This window comes from Dama dama, chromosome 25, assembly GCF_033118175.1.
Source record: "Dama dama isolate Ldn47 chromosome 25, ASM3311817v1, whole genome shotgun sequence".
Lineage (NCBI taxonomy): Eukaryota > Metazoa > Chordata > Mammalia > Artiodactyla > Cervidae > Dama > Dama dama.
This window is the reverse complement of record NC_083705.1, coordinates 53,212,709-53,225,669: the sequence shown is the minus strand read 5'-3', so window position 1 is coordinate 53,225,669 and position 12,961 is coordinate 53,212,709. Positions and strand designations below refer to the sequence as shown.

Genomic DNA, 12,961 nt, shown 5'->3' with positions numbered 1-12,961 from the left:
CATGTGTAATGTACTCATCCTAACTTGAAGCAATAAACTTTATAGTATTCAATCTATGACTGTACATATCCTATCTTACTTTAAATATGGTATAAATTTATACCACATAATTTTTCAAAATGTAAAATATTGTCATTGTATGCTATGTCAACTTAAGAAATCACATGATAAACATGCATATTTATATTGATAATGTATGTGACTTTCAGATTTACCTTATCTAATTCCAAAAACAATGAAAGTAGTCATCAAATTAAGCTAGGTCACTCTTATGCTTCTCTACATGGAACGTTTCAATACACTTTACCTAGATATAATGAACCTGAGCAATAACATTCTTAATAACAATAACAGTGGTTGTTATAGTATCAGTAGTGTCTCTTCATAATATACTATAATGTAGGTATTGCTAATATCTTTACCCAGGAAGTTCCAAGAGCCCTGACTCATTAAAAATCTTTCTCATCCTCATACATGAAGTGTATAGTAAAACTACTCTTATATGTATGATTCCAGGACTTTGCTTGCCCATATGACCATAAAATATTACCTATCTAAACTTCCTGCTCATTGCATTTTACAATATATGAGAAAATTTGTACCCAGAAAAGAAGATAACTTACCAACAAGACAGAACCTGTAAATGGAGCTGGGAAGAGATTGCATATTTACTTATACTATCAGTCAAGTGCATTTTTGCTATTGTTTTGATAAACTTGTATGTTAACTACAAATATTTTAACTTATAAACTGTTAAGCAGTCCACATCTTTGAGGTCAATATAAAAACTCCATAAATATCATGAAAGCTTTGGTCTTTCTTCCATGGAACTCACACCAAATCATAAATATTTTTATAAGGTTTCCAGGATAGTTTTGATCATTTGAAATGTATACTTTGGGCCCTTTAAGGCTGTGAACATACTTTTAAGATTCATAATATAGCAGAAAAATTTAAAATATATAGACCAATTGCTGAAGACTCAGATCCAAGGCTGAGAAGTACTGATGTATTTCTAGATATGATGAAGGGTGGGTTAGAGGTAAGGGAGAAAGAGTTACTGAGATATATTCTTAATTTACAAGATTATAGTTTGTGGAATATATCATTAATTAAACATACTAGAGAACAGACCAAGATTGGGATTGACATATATATACACTAATATGCATAATGTAGATAGCTAATGAGAACCTAGTGTGAAGCACAGGGAACTCTTCTTAATGCCCTGAAAAGAAAGTGAAAAAAGAAAAGAAAGTGAAAGTGAAAGTCACTCAGTTATGTCCAACTCTTTGTGACCCCCATGGACTATACAGTCCTTGCAATTCTCCAGGACAGAATACTGGAATGGCTAGCCTTTCCCTTCTCCAGGGATATTCCCAATCCAGGGATACTTAATGCCCTATGATGACTTAAATAGAAAGGAAATCCAAAAAAAGAAGCGTATATGTTAAAAAAAAATTATTAAACATACTGTTGGGTAGGTGAGCAAGTAAAATTTCTTATCTTATTGGAGAAAAGAGCTATGAAAGTTTTCATAAGAAGACTGGTTGAAGGACAAGACAGTAAAAGATCAATGTAAGATATGAGTAGTATTTTATCTCTTAGGATTTGGTATTTTGCCTTGTATCATAGAATTACAAATCATAAAGACATTTTTTTCTATGTATGTCTTTTGAAAGCAGTGAAGAAGAATAGAAAAATGGTATTAGCTTAACTTGGAAAGTAGCTTGTAAGTTATAGTCCAACTTATTGTATGCTCCCTATTTCATATTAGGATTATTGATTTCAATTTTGGGATAATATCAAACAAGAGTTCAATTTGCACAGGGCAACTGGAATGGTATAGCAGTCTATAAAATGTTACTTATTTTAAAACTGAAGTAACAAGGCCTGTTCACACTGAAAGGAAAGTATAGGCTGGACAATGTTTTTTTAATGCTTTTCTTTTAATACTATTACATAATGGTGAAATAAAAATTAATACCAAGGAAAACTAAGAAAAAATAAAGAGAGACAGTAAAGATAAATGTTGCCACTTATGGCAAGAGGAGATTCTCTAACAACTGAAGCTGTTTGGAAATAAAAGTGATTTTCATGCGATGGTCTTCCCAGCACATGTCCCACAATAGCACAGAGCCTTAGAAGTGAAGCAGATCTTCAGTGATGAATAAATTCAAAGCTAAGAAAATGAAATAATCAGCCAATGGATAAATTAATTTCTACAACTAATCAGATCTTGTTCTCTTGATAGTGAGCTTAAAAGAACATAAAGGATGCATATAGGATGCTGAACAGACTTCTCAATAAACCTGCACATATTTAGAACAACACATTCTGCTATTGAGGTTATGAGAAGCACTGCTTCTACCAGTGTCAGCGAACTGTAAGATGGGCTGTCATTTCCACTAAATGAAAATGGGACACAATCAGCTTCTTAATGTGAACAGTTCATAAGTATCAGTTTTGGGATTCTTGAGCAGTCAGCATGAAAATACTTTTGCTAATCTGTCTCCTCACACATACACCTTATGTATATTAACTATATAAAAAACAGCCTTACCAGTTTCAAGTCCTGATTTTTCTTAATGGTTCTCCAAAATCTTCATGCAGCTGAATGCAAGTCAGGGCTACATTCCCGGACTTGTAGTCAAACCCACTAGTCAGTAGTACCATTTCTCTTTGTTCCACTTATCTCGTCTTAATGAATTGTGACCTCGGTAATATTCAGCTCCCCATAATGCCCATCCCCTGAAGAAGGAACTGGCAACCCACTCCAGTATTCTTGCCTGGAAAATCTCATGGACAGACGAGCCTGGCGGGTTACAGTTCCTGGGATCACAAGAGTCAGACATGGCTTAGCGACTAAACCACCACCATAAGGCCCACATCCAGTCAATTAGAAGGTAAAGTTGGGAGAAGTGGAATGGATCAGAAGTGTTTCCATCAATAAAATCACCCGTTGAATATACTGACCAATTTTTATTAGTGTCACATCTAAGGAGCTCCTCGAGTTAGGCTACTTTTCTGTTACAGTTCACTGAATCATCTCCCTGAAAAGCAAGCCAAATGAAGAATGAAAAAGCACTTGTAGTTAAATATATTCTGTCTTGGAATTAGAGAAGGTGTAGGGGTAGGAAAAACTGAAGGTGTAGCGGTAGGTGGAAGGAGCAAAGCAGTAAACAGGGAAACAGAAATAGCAGAAAACTAAAATTTCATTGAAGGTAAGAAAGCTAAAGTAGTTAAAAGCAGCAAGAGAAATAAATTATCACAGGTCATTGCATCGGAAAAAAAAAAAATCTGCCTTCCATGAATCAGTACAGATTTACATTCTATTTGGTAGAAATCACTGGGAAACAGACAACTCAAATGAAATCTATTTTAGCCACCAAACAATTCAGAATTCAAACAGAAGTGAAAGGTTAAAAGAAGATGGATGTGGATCATTTTTTTTTTGCCTCAGAGATAATAGTCATAGTTAAAGGAGAAATATATTTAACATTTTCAGCACAATACATGTCACCAAGCATATTAGAAAATTAATGCATTATATATAGTTAAATACTTATATACTTGCTCAGTGGCTAAGGCATGTTCAACTCTTTGTGGCCCCGTGGAAGGCAGCATGCCAGCTTTCCCTGTCTTTCACTATCTCCCGGAGTCCTCTCAAACTTATGTCGGTGGAATCAGTGACGCCATCCAACCATCTCATCCTCTGTCATTCCTTCACTTGATGTATCTTATCAGTGAATTTATCATTGAGAACATTTTAATCACTTGTTAAAGACAAAAAGTTCTTTACATAATCTTAACATATGCTTACTTTCCTATATATTAAATAGGTTAAAAAGCTACTTTTAGTGGGAATTCCCTGGTGGTCCAGTATTATTGCCTGGGGAAACCCATGGACAAAAGAGCCTGGCAGGCTACAGTGCATGGGGTCACAGAGAGTTGGACATGACTGAGCGACTGAGAATGTATCCACCGGTGACCAGTGGTTTCACTGTGTGCTTTCATTGTCAAGGGCAAGCCGTGTGGCATGACCAAGAAAAAAAAAAATCTACTTTTAGTAAAATGACTACTTAATACTTAAAATTTTTGTCATCTTGGGGATAAAGATTAATTTCATATGGGTTCCATTGACATAAGTCAAAATGCTGGATGAAAAGTAATAAAAACATTAAATGATTACATTTAGAAAAATGATATAGAGCTGTAATTTTAATAAAATGTGTATCACTGATAGTTTATAAAACATCTCTTATTTATAGAATGTCATTGCATTGTAAGACTATATATAGAATTCTATAGTTATTTGTTTTCTAAAATCTGTGTCAAATCCATATTTTATATAAAAATATTAGTTATAAATATATAAAGATATGTTTGTCAAAGCCCACCATCTAAATTAAATTGTCATTCTGGGGTAGAATTTACTCAACATTCTTTCCATTTGGGTTGTTTACCTACATTTTCTTATAGTTTTAGACGAGTGCAATTTAATGTGTGTGTTAGTCGCTCAGTCGTGCCCAACTCTGCAATCCCATGGACTGCAGCCCATCAGGCTTCTCTATCCATGGGTTTTTCTAGGCAAGGATACTGGAGTGGTTTGCCATTTCCTTCTCCAGGGGATCTTCCCTACCCAGGGATTGAACCCTGGTCTCCTGCACTGCAGACAGACTCTTTACCAACTGAGCTACCAGGGAAACCCGCAATTTAATAATATGGTCATTGAAGTATAATGCAAGACATACACAATGGACCTATTTATCCTGAAGTAAAATTTTATTCCTCCCTGAAAATGCTTAAAGCTCAATTTCAATGTAAAACTTCAATAAACACAGTTTAGTCTTGAGTGAAATGGAGAGGAATCTTTATGCCTGTGTTTAAATAAAGAGTTACAATGACAACAAAGATAATCCTTCATTTGTCAGCAGCAAACCACAAGAAGGTTTGGGGAGACATCAGACCCTCATGATAGCATCATTATTAAATCATTGTGTGTCTCTGCTACTGAGTCTGCCATTGAATCTCACTACTTTTTTAGTCTCCATTCTGTCATTTGGTCTCTATCAGTTTCAGTATTCATCTTTGGGCATTTGTAATTATAAACTCAAGTAGTTTCCTGATATATATTTATTTTAAAAAATTCTATTAGAACAATTGCCCACTTAATTTTCTGAAATCAATTTTCTAAATTTCCAAAATTAAAACTTTTTTATTTAAATAAAACAATCTTCCTTATTTACCTACTGAAAGCAAAATTTAACATAGGTCTCAGGTCCAAAGTAGTGAGTTTTAGACACATGAGATATATATATACATATATATATATATATTCAATATATAGAGAGACATTTAAATATATAGATATAGATAGCATTGATTTAAAAAATCTTCATTTTAAAGAGCTAAAATAACTATAATACTAAAAATTTTAAGCTTATTATTGTTATTCACTATTTTTATTTCAATAGAACTCCCTATTCTAAATTGACCAAAGTTAATTTTAATTATAAAAAAATTATTTCTTCCCGATATGATAACATTCTTCATTGTTAACGACTGCATCAGGAAACTTAATTCTAAGTTAAACATTTAAGAAAGATGATTTTCATATGTGTTATTATAATAGTATTAATTATTTAGTCTTTGGAAGAGTTAAGTATTAGCAGAAATACAAACCTGAATCTTATTTAATGCTCTTGTAATCAAAAAAGCATAACTGAATTGACAATATATATAAAATGTCACATCACCTAGATAAACTGACAAGATTTAGGGGAGAAGGAAAAGTATTGCTTTTATTCTAATAGTTAAACCTATTTCAACCCTGCTCGGTACATGCATAGTTAATTTGTAGTATGCTAAGTTATAAAATTAACCTGGAAGGACTGGAAGTAATACACATATTTATCCTTCATTGATTTATTAAATTATTGTATATAAGTTATATGACATAAAGTAATGGTATTTAATCTTAGTGTCATATTTTTATTATAAAGAAAATTTGGATAAGCAAACAGTTAATTCACTCAATAATACAAGAAATATAAAATGGCTATTGACACCCTCAACTATGGAAAATGACCAAATAGTTTTTTTTTTTATATTAGTTTTTTTTTTTTTTTTTATTAGTTGGAGGCTAAAAATGACCAAATAAATCATTTAAAATGTCATCATATATGATGTGCTATTTCTATATTTTAAATAAATAATAAAGATGTTATTTTCCAATAAAAATAATCTGTTTTAACCAATTTGGCTTTAGATAGCATTAAAATTCCTACTTTATTTTCTACCCACCATACGATTGGGTAAACAGATTATAATTTTATGAAGTCTTCAAGAATTGTGCACGTCAAATGGAAGGTGATTATTTCTAGTTATGGTTTTAAAAAATGCAAGGGTAACTCTCCTTATCTAAAAAAGTCAGCCATAAAACATGAACTTTGTGTTTAAACTTTTCCAGTATTAAAACATAGTTTTAACTCCTATTTCATCATTTGTTCATAATATCCATGATTGCCAATAAAATAGATTTTTACTGTTTAATATTACACCATTCTACTAATTTAAAGGCTATAATAATTTGTACATAGAAACAATTGATCATGTTATTCCTTTCTATTTTTTCCATTATTTATTTTTGGGTACACACAAACACATACACACAGATCTACCTATAGATACAGATACAGAAATACGTACAGATGGAGATGCATAGATAAATATATAAAGATATAGATAGATAACCCTCGAAGAGGGCATGGCAACCCACTCCAGTATTCCTGCATAGAGAGTCCTCATGGACGGAGGGGCCTGGCAGGTTATAGTCCATGGGGTACCAGAAAGTCAGACATGACTGAGCGACCAAACACAGTACACAGCATAGAGAGACAGATATTACTTTGTAATTTGACCTGTAAATGTTCACCAGTGTTTCATCTGTGGCTTAATTACCATTACAGTGAAAAGAGCCTTGAATTGTGGCGTGTTTATAACACATAGGTGTTAATATTTTGAAAAAATATCTAAAGCAATTATATTAAATCAGTTCAATAACCTGTTTTGCTAGAAAAAAATAGATGATAAAGAAATTATTTGTCTGAAGGAAAACACCCTTTGAAAACTTGTAGTATTGAGGGCCTAGTTCATAAAAGCACTATATTTCACATGATATCTCTTATCACAGGAAGAGAATTACTGGTGTTTATTTTCTTAGATTACACATTTCTATGCATTGCTGTCATCCTTATTACACTTCCTTTCTGTAAATATTGTTTCTTGTTTTTTATGAATTTCCTAAGATCTTGTTTCAGTAAATATGAGGAAAATATGAATATTCATTGGATACTCTATTAATAATACATAAAGTGTAGTGATTTTGACATATTCCAATATAAATTCTATCAGGTGTATCTATTTCTTACACATTCATCTTTAAACTCAAGAATCAAATAACAACTACTAGTCACTGCTATCTGCATTCTTTCCAAAATGTTAATCTCAGACAGTGATATAAGGAGTAGGTTTTTTAATTAATGCTTACAAAACAATCATATGCTCTGGTGTTTCATTGATTAATCAGAAAGACCAATAATTATCTTGCTCATGAATAGAAATATAGAATATGAGTACAGCCATTCTTCCTGCAATTGATTTATAATTTAGCAAAGTGATTGAATAGGGAAAAAAAGGAAAACCTTGGATGTCACTTTAAGAAAATATTCAGTTCTTCTCCCTTCTCCTTGTCTCCACCTTTTCTCTTAAAAATAAATTGTTGTTCAGTCCTTAAGTTGTGGCCAACTCTTTGTGACCCCATGGACTGTAGCATAAAGACTATGTGTTATACACACACACACCACAGCAACAATAACCTCATGAGATTTCCATTTGCTCTTCATAAGTAGTAAGATCCATTATTATGACTTTTATGCTTTGGGAGGTGTCTTGATAGTGTTAATATAAAATGTCTTGGTTAGGCTCCAGAGATCCTTCTTTTACTCAGGCACTTTGCATTCTTAATGTGGCTATAAGACCATCTCTCAGCAGTGCTAAATTTAGGGATAAGTACATTAACATATTAGGACTGCTATGAAAATGTATAAGAGTGCTATAAAGATACTCTCCTCACTGTGCATTCCTTTCCTTATTTTATTGATGAGGATAATGGTAGTTCCAGGCAGAGGAATTTGAAGTGACTCATAAGAAAAAAAAAAAAATAAACTTTTTCAGGATGTTTAAAACAATCTAGTATTTTCAGCTAGTCACTGTGTGTGTGTGTGTGTGTGTGTGTGTACCCCTGATATGATTCTCATGCTCAACTTTCACATAATGTTCCCACGTAATGATATATTTTCACAAAGTGTTGACAATTTTCATAAATAATTTGACATCCTTGGTTATATAATCTGATTTTCCTAAACCTTAGTTTTCCTGTGCAACATCAAAGTTGTAGGTGGTTAAAACCGCTTTTCTAAAGTTCTAGGATTTTATGTTAACACCCAAATAAGAGGATAAGATGTCATAGACATTAAGAGGTTTGAGGCAGGTATATTTTAAGACACAGCTCATTTTGAAAACAGATATGCAAGCTACAAAGGAAATTATTTCTTTACCTTAAGAAATGTCTTATTCTACAGTAAAAATAATTTATTCATAAATTTACATTAGGTAAAAACAAAGCTAAGACCAATACCCTTTGGTACCATTTAGAATGTTTTCTTCTTTCTTAAGAAAACCTAAGTAGATAAATTAGCAAGTAAAATGCCTAAGAACCTACCTAGAGCTTTTATAATAGAATAGAATAATATATTATAATATATGTTGTATGAATATATATTATAAGATACTTATATATGTGTCCTTGAAGTCAGAGGTGCAAATACTAAAAATATCACATTGGACATTTTTAAAGTATCATACTCTGTTTTTTAAAAACATTAGATTTATTTATACTTTATATTTAAAATAAAGAGTATAACAAACTAATGATATAGTTTATTGAAGCATTTGTATTAACACTAAACAATTATCCATCCAGTCTGTTCACTTTCATAGAGAACAAGTTACAGCCAATGTTTATTCATGACACACATGCATGTTTTTTAATTAACACAGCTTAATTTATATTTTCTTGCATACAATATACTGCCATATTACTCACATATTTTATGTTATGTAATTTTAAGCATTGTCCAAAGCATTCTGATTAACTGCCCCTCCAGACTGTGCAAAGATTGTAGGGAATGCATGTCTGCCTTAGATTACTACTGATGTCTATAAAGAGGTAACTCAGCAGAATAAAAATCTCAGATGAAGGTTTTTTTTTTTTTTTTTTTTTTTTGTATTTAGGGCATGTACCAAAGAAGGGACTTTAAACTGACTAAACTTTGTGTGTATGAGGGTCACAGTAAAATAACAAATACCCAATGAAATCTTTTTACACAAGGTGACATTCAGAAGAGCGTCTCATCTAACATGTAATTCATCAAGTAGAGCAACATAACATTTAAAGACATAATTTCAAAGCTAACTTTGATACCATAATCTTTTATACATAGGCTGTGGTACAAGACATTTTTATTCCAATTATACAACGAATACAATATTGGTGGTATAATTATGTGAACCATATCAAAATTGTTCTTAAACTCTAAATAGTATAAGGGGAAAATCATTTTTCTATCCTAGAAAGTAATATGATCTTAAATGATTTGCTTTTCAGTCCTAACAAACCTTTCTGACTTAAAGTTAGTGAATTCTTTCTAAATTGATACTACTAATCTGCTTCCTCTGAAGCATTTTTCTATTCATTATTTCCAGAATTAGATTTTCTCATATCATGAGCTTTATCTTACACTTTCTCATGTTTCAAAACAAATACAGAGATGACAGCATTTCAACACCTCAGCATATATCTATTAAGTGCATACAATTACTTTGTTCACTTCATTTTAGAAAACTTCAGTTGAATCCATAATATGTTTGACGACAAGACCACACATACATGCTGCTTGTGTTGAGTCCCATTTCTCTGCTGCTATGTGCTGGAATAGCATGTTATTTCATTTTCTTTATTTTTCAAAAAATATCTACTGTTCAATCCTGTATTAACAAGTTTTGTAGTTACACAAATGATGTCTACCCTTGACATAGCACTGACTAGGTAATGAAGCAGTGTCTCAGTCTGAAAATAGGATCCATCCTCTACTGAATGCTAGAGGTTTTTAAATTGTACTTTTTTGCCAAGTTAAGAACATTGAATCATCAAGTTCATTCTTAGTTAATGGCTGAAGATGGGCAACATTCTATTTCCACAGAAAAATAGAGAGCCACATGGAGATTTCCTCCTGTCATGCAAAAGTTACCACCTTAGGCAGTTACAAAAATCACTCATTTTTTATGCTACAGATTTCAAAGACCTTGTTAAAAAATCTTGATTATTAATCTCTTAGATATGCAACACAATATTATATTACAAGTCTCCCAGAAAAGACTTCCAAAAGTTGATAATACAAATAAATGTGAACTTTACTACAGGTGATCACTGTTCTTTTGTGCACTTTTATCATTTAAAATAGATTCTGAGAACATACACTGTTAACAGTATCTAAATGTAAGTGCTATAGAATATTGATGACCTTTTAGTTAAAATTCATCATGGCTTTTTAGAGATTAGCGTGCTTGAAAATATAATTGATGTGAAGGGTTACATTGAGCATGCAAGGTAAAAAAAAAAAAAGCTCCATTAAGTTGTTGCATTTTCCATATCACTTCAAATAAAACACACCAATTTTGCCTTTGAAACTCCCTCCTGTGGTTTTCATCCTGGCTTTATTACATTAAGATACATTTGCCCATAATAATGGAGAACAATTATAGCCAACAGATGTACACATTCAGAATGTTGACCTGAGTGAGAACCACAAATATGTGAAGAAACCTCCTTCACCAGGTAAAGTGATTACTATTATCCTGGCATCCTATGTTTATCTATATATGTGGTATTTTTATTATTTCTATGCCATTTCATTTTAATATTAAAAATAAATCACTTTTTAAGACATGATCAAGATGGTTTTATTTTTGACAGTTCTGACTCAAATTATGTAAGCAAAAGTTATGAGAAAAACAGGAGTCTATTTCAAATTAATCTAATAATAGTACACACAAACAAAATTAATATGTTTCAAAGCCACCCAAATCAACATGATGTGAAGTTTAGTTTTATTTTTTTAATAAAGCTCCATATGCAAATTTGAGCACTATAAAAAGAGCCTTGGTGGTATCAGTTTTGTAAAAGTAAAATAAGAAGCAAACATTGCAAGTTTTTCCCTGAGCATTTTAATCTTATCCAAATACTAAAAAATGGACTCTTACCTGCTTTCAAATGTTGAGAGAGAAAACGAAAGAGCAAAATATAGCAACTAGGAGAAAAGCACTATTTGTATTACTACATTACAAGAAAGCAAAAATTAAATAGCTTAGAATGTCAAGCAAAGTAAATGACATTTACCTTGTTCCGCAATGAAATTGAGTTTAGCCCTGCTCAGCGCTGACGATCCCGGCGTTGCTTCTCTCTCATTCCTTCTCTTCTCTTTTTATAGTATTTTCTCAGCTGAATCTTCCTAAGTCTCAATGTGCCTTCCTCTTTCAGCGAGCATCACTTTTAACTCAGACAGGCAGGAAGCTGAAGCCGAAGGAACTCTCTATCTGATTGGTTTCCATTCAGCGTTTCTGATTAATAAGAGACGTCCCTCACATAGGAAGATATTGCCGCTGATGGCGCTGCAGGGCTCCAGGTTTGGGTTGGGGACTAAAGACTCTTTAGGCACGGCGATTTGCAGGCGAATGAAGTGGGAGGGCTCAAAGAGGGCTTTGTCAAAGACTCCCGTTAGAGAAAACAACCCAGTGTTTTCCGTCTCCGTTAATCAGCTCTGCTTAATATGTTTGCAGTGGGGAGAGAAAGGTCACAGCATGTCTGTAACCTGTAAATCATCTGCAGCAAATATATATCACATGGACAGTGTGGATACTCATAAGGAATTTTGTGTATAGTCCCCGCAGAATTCATGACTACCTGTTTCAATTTCAAAGTTTAAGAAAAGGAAGAGAAAGAATCTAAATTCTATTTATCAGTGATCATGAATTTTTATCTGTGTCTCCGAGTTTATAGACTAAAATAATCTTTCATTAACAATAATTTTAAGACATCTAATATCTTAACGTGATTTTTTCAGTAAAGAAAATGATTTTAATCATGATCTCAGATTTCTATAACATTTTGCTTATTATTTGATAATGCAATTGTATTTTCTACCTTTCTTGGAAATGTCCACATATAATTGTGACCATAGCAACATCATAAAAACTAAATATTCCACCTGTTAGATTTGCTGCTATATATTGTACAACTATTAGAGAGGGTAAACTGTAACAGAATCAAATCTTGGTTCAGAAGAGAAGTTTCTTTAGTACTTCTGGAAATGGCACAATAAGAGAAATATTGATTTGTAGATAAATCCTTCTGAAAAGAAGTTCTAGTAATAGTTGTATGAAATGCATAGTGAGAATATGGCTCACTTTATAACGGCTCGTTAAATCACAGTAAGTAAATAGCATAAGTGTCAAAAATATCAATATTCTATTTGATGCTTCAAAGGAACACTGACAATAGAAAATAAAAATAAAATTGCCACTTCTTCCCCCCCAGTGGTGAAGCTTATCCATGAAGTGCAGATAATAGAGCTGCCTATCTGAGGTATTGTTATTTATGTGCATTATAGAAATTCCTTTCTTAAAAGGGAAAATAAATACTTAGAAAATACAGTTCCAGTTGTCCCAAAATAAAATGTGACATAGCTAATGCATGATAATTTAATTAATAGTACACAGTTTTTAAATATTTGTGAATTTAAAGTGTAGGAAATGGACACCATCCAGCCCTCAACCAAGA

The 12,961-nt window shown here is 32.3% G+C and overlaps 1 protein-coding gene across 1 annotated transcript in view; it reads right to left on the bottom strand.

Annotated features, from left to right (window-relative positions):
* Positions 1 to 11,682, bottom strand: part of CDH9 (cadherin 9) — a 138,340-nt gene extending 126,658 nt beyond the window's left edge. The window contains exon 1 of the mRNA XM_061129638.1: positions 11,522 to 11,682. The gene's annotated coding sequence lies outside the window, so the exon portion shown is untranslated. The remainder of the gene's footprint in view (positions 1 to 11,521) is intronic.
* Positions 11,683 to 12,961: the final 1,279 nt, after the last annotated feature.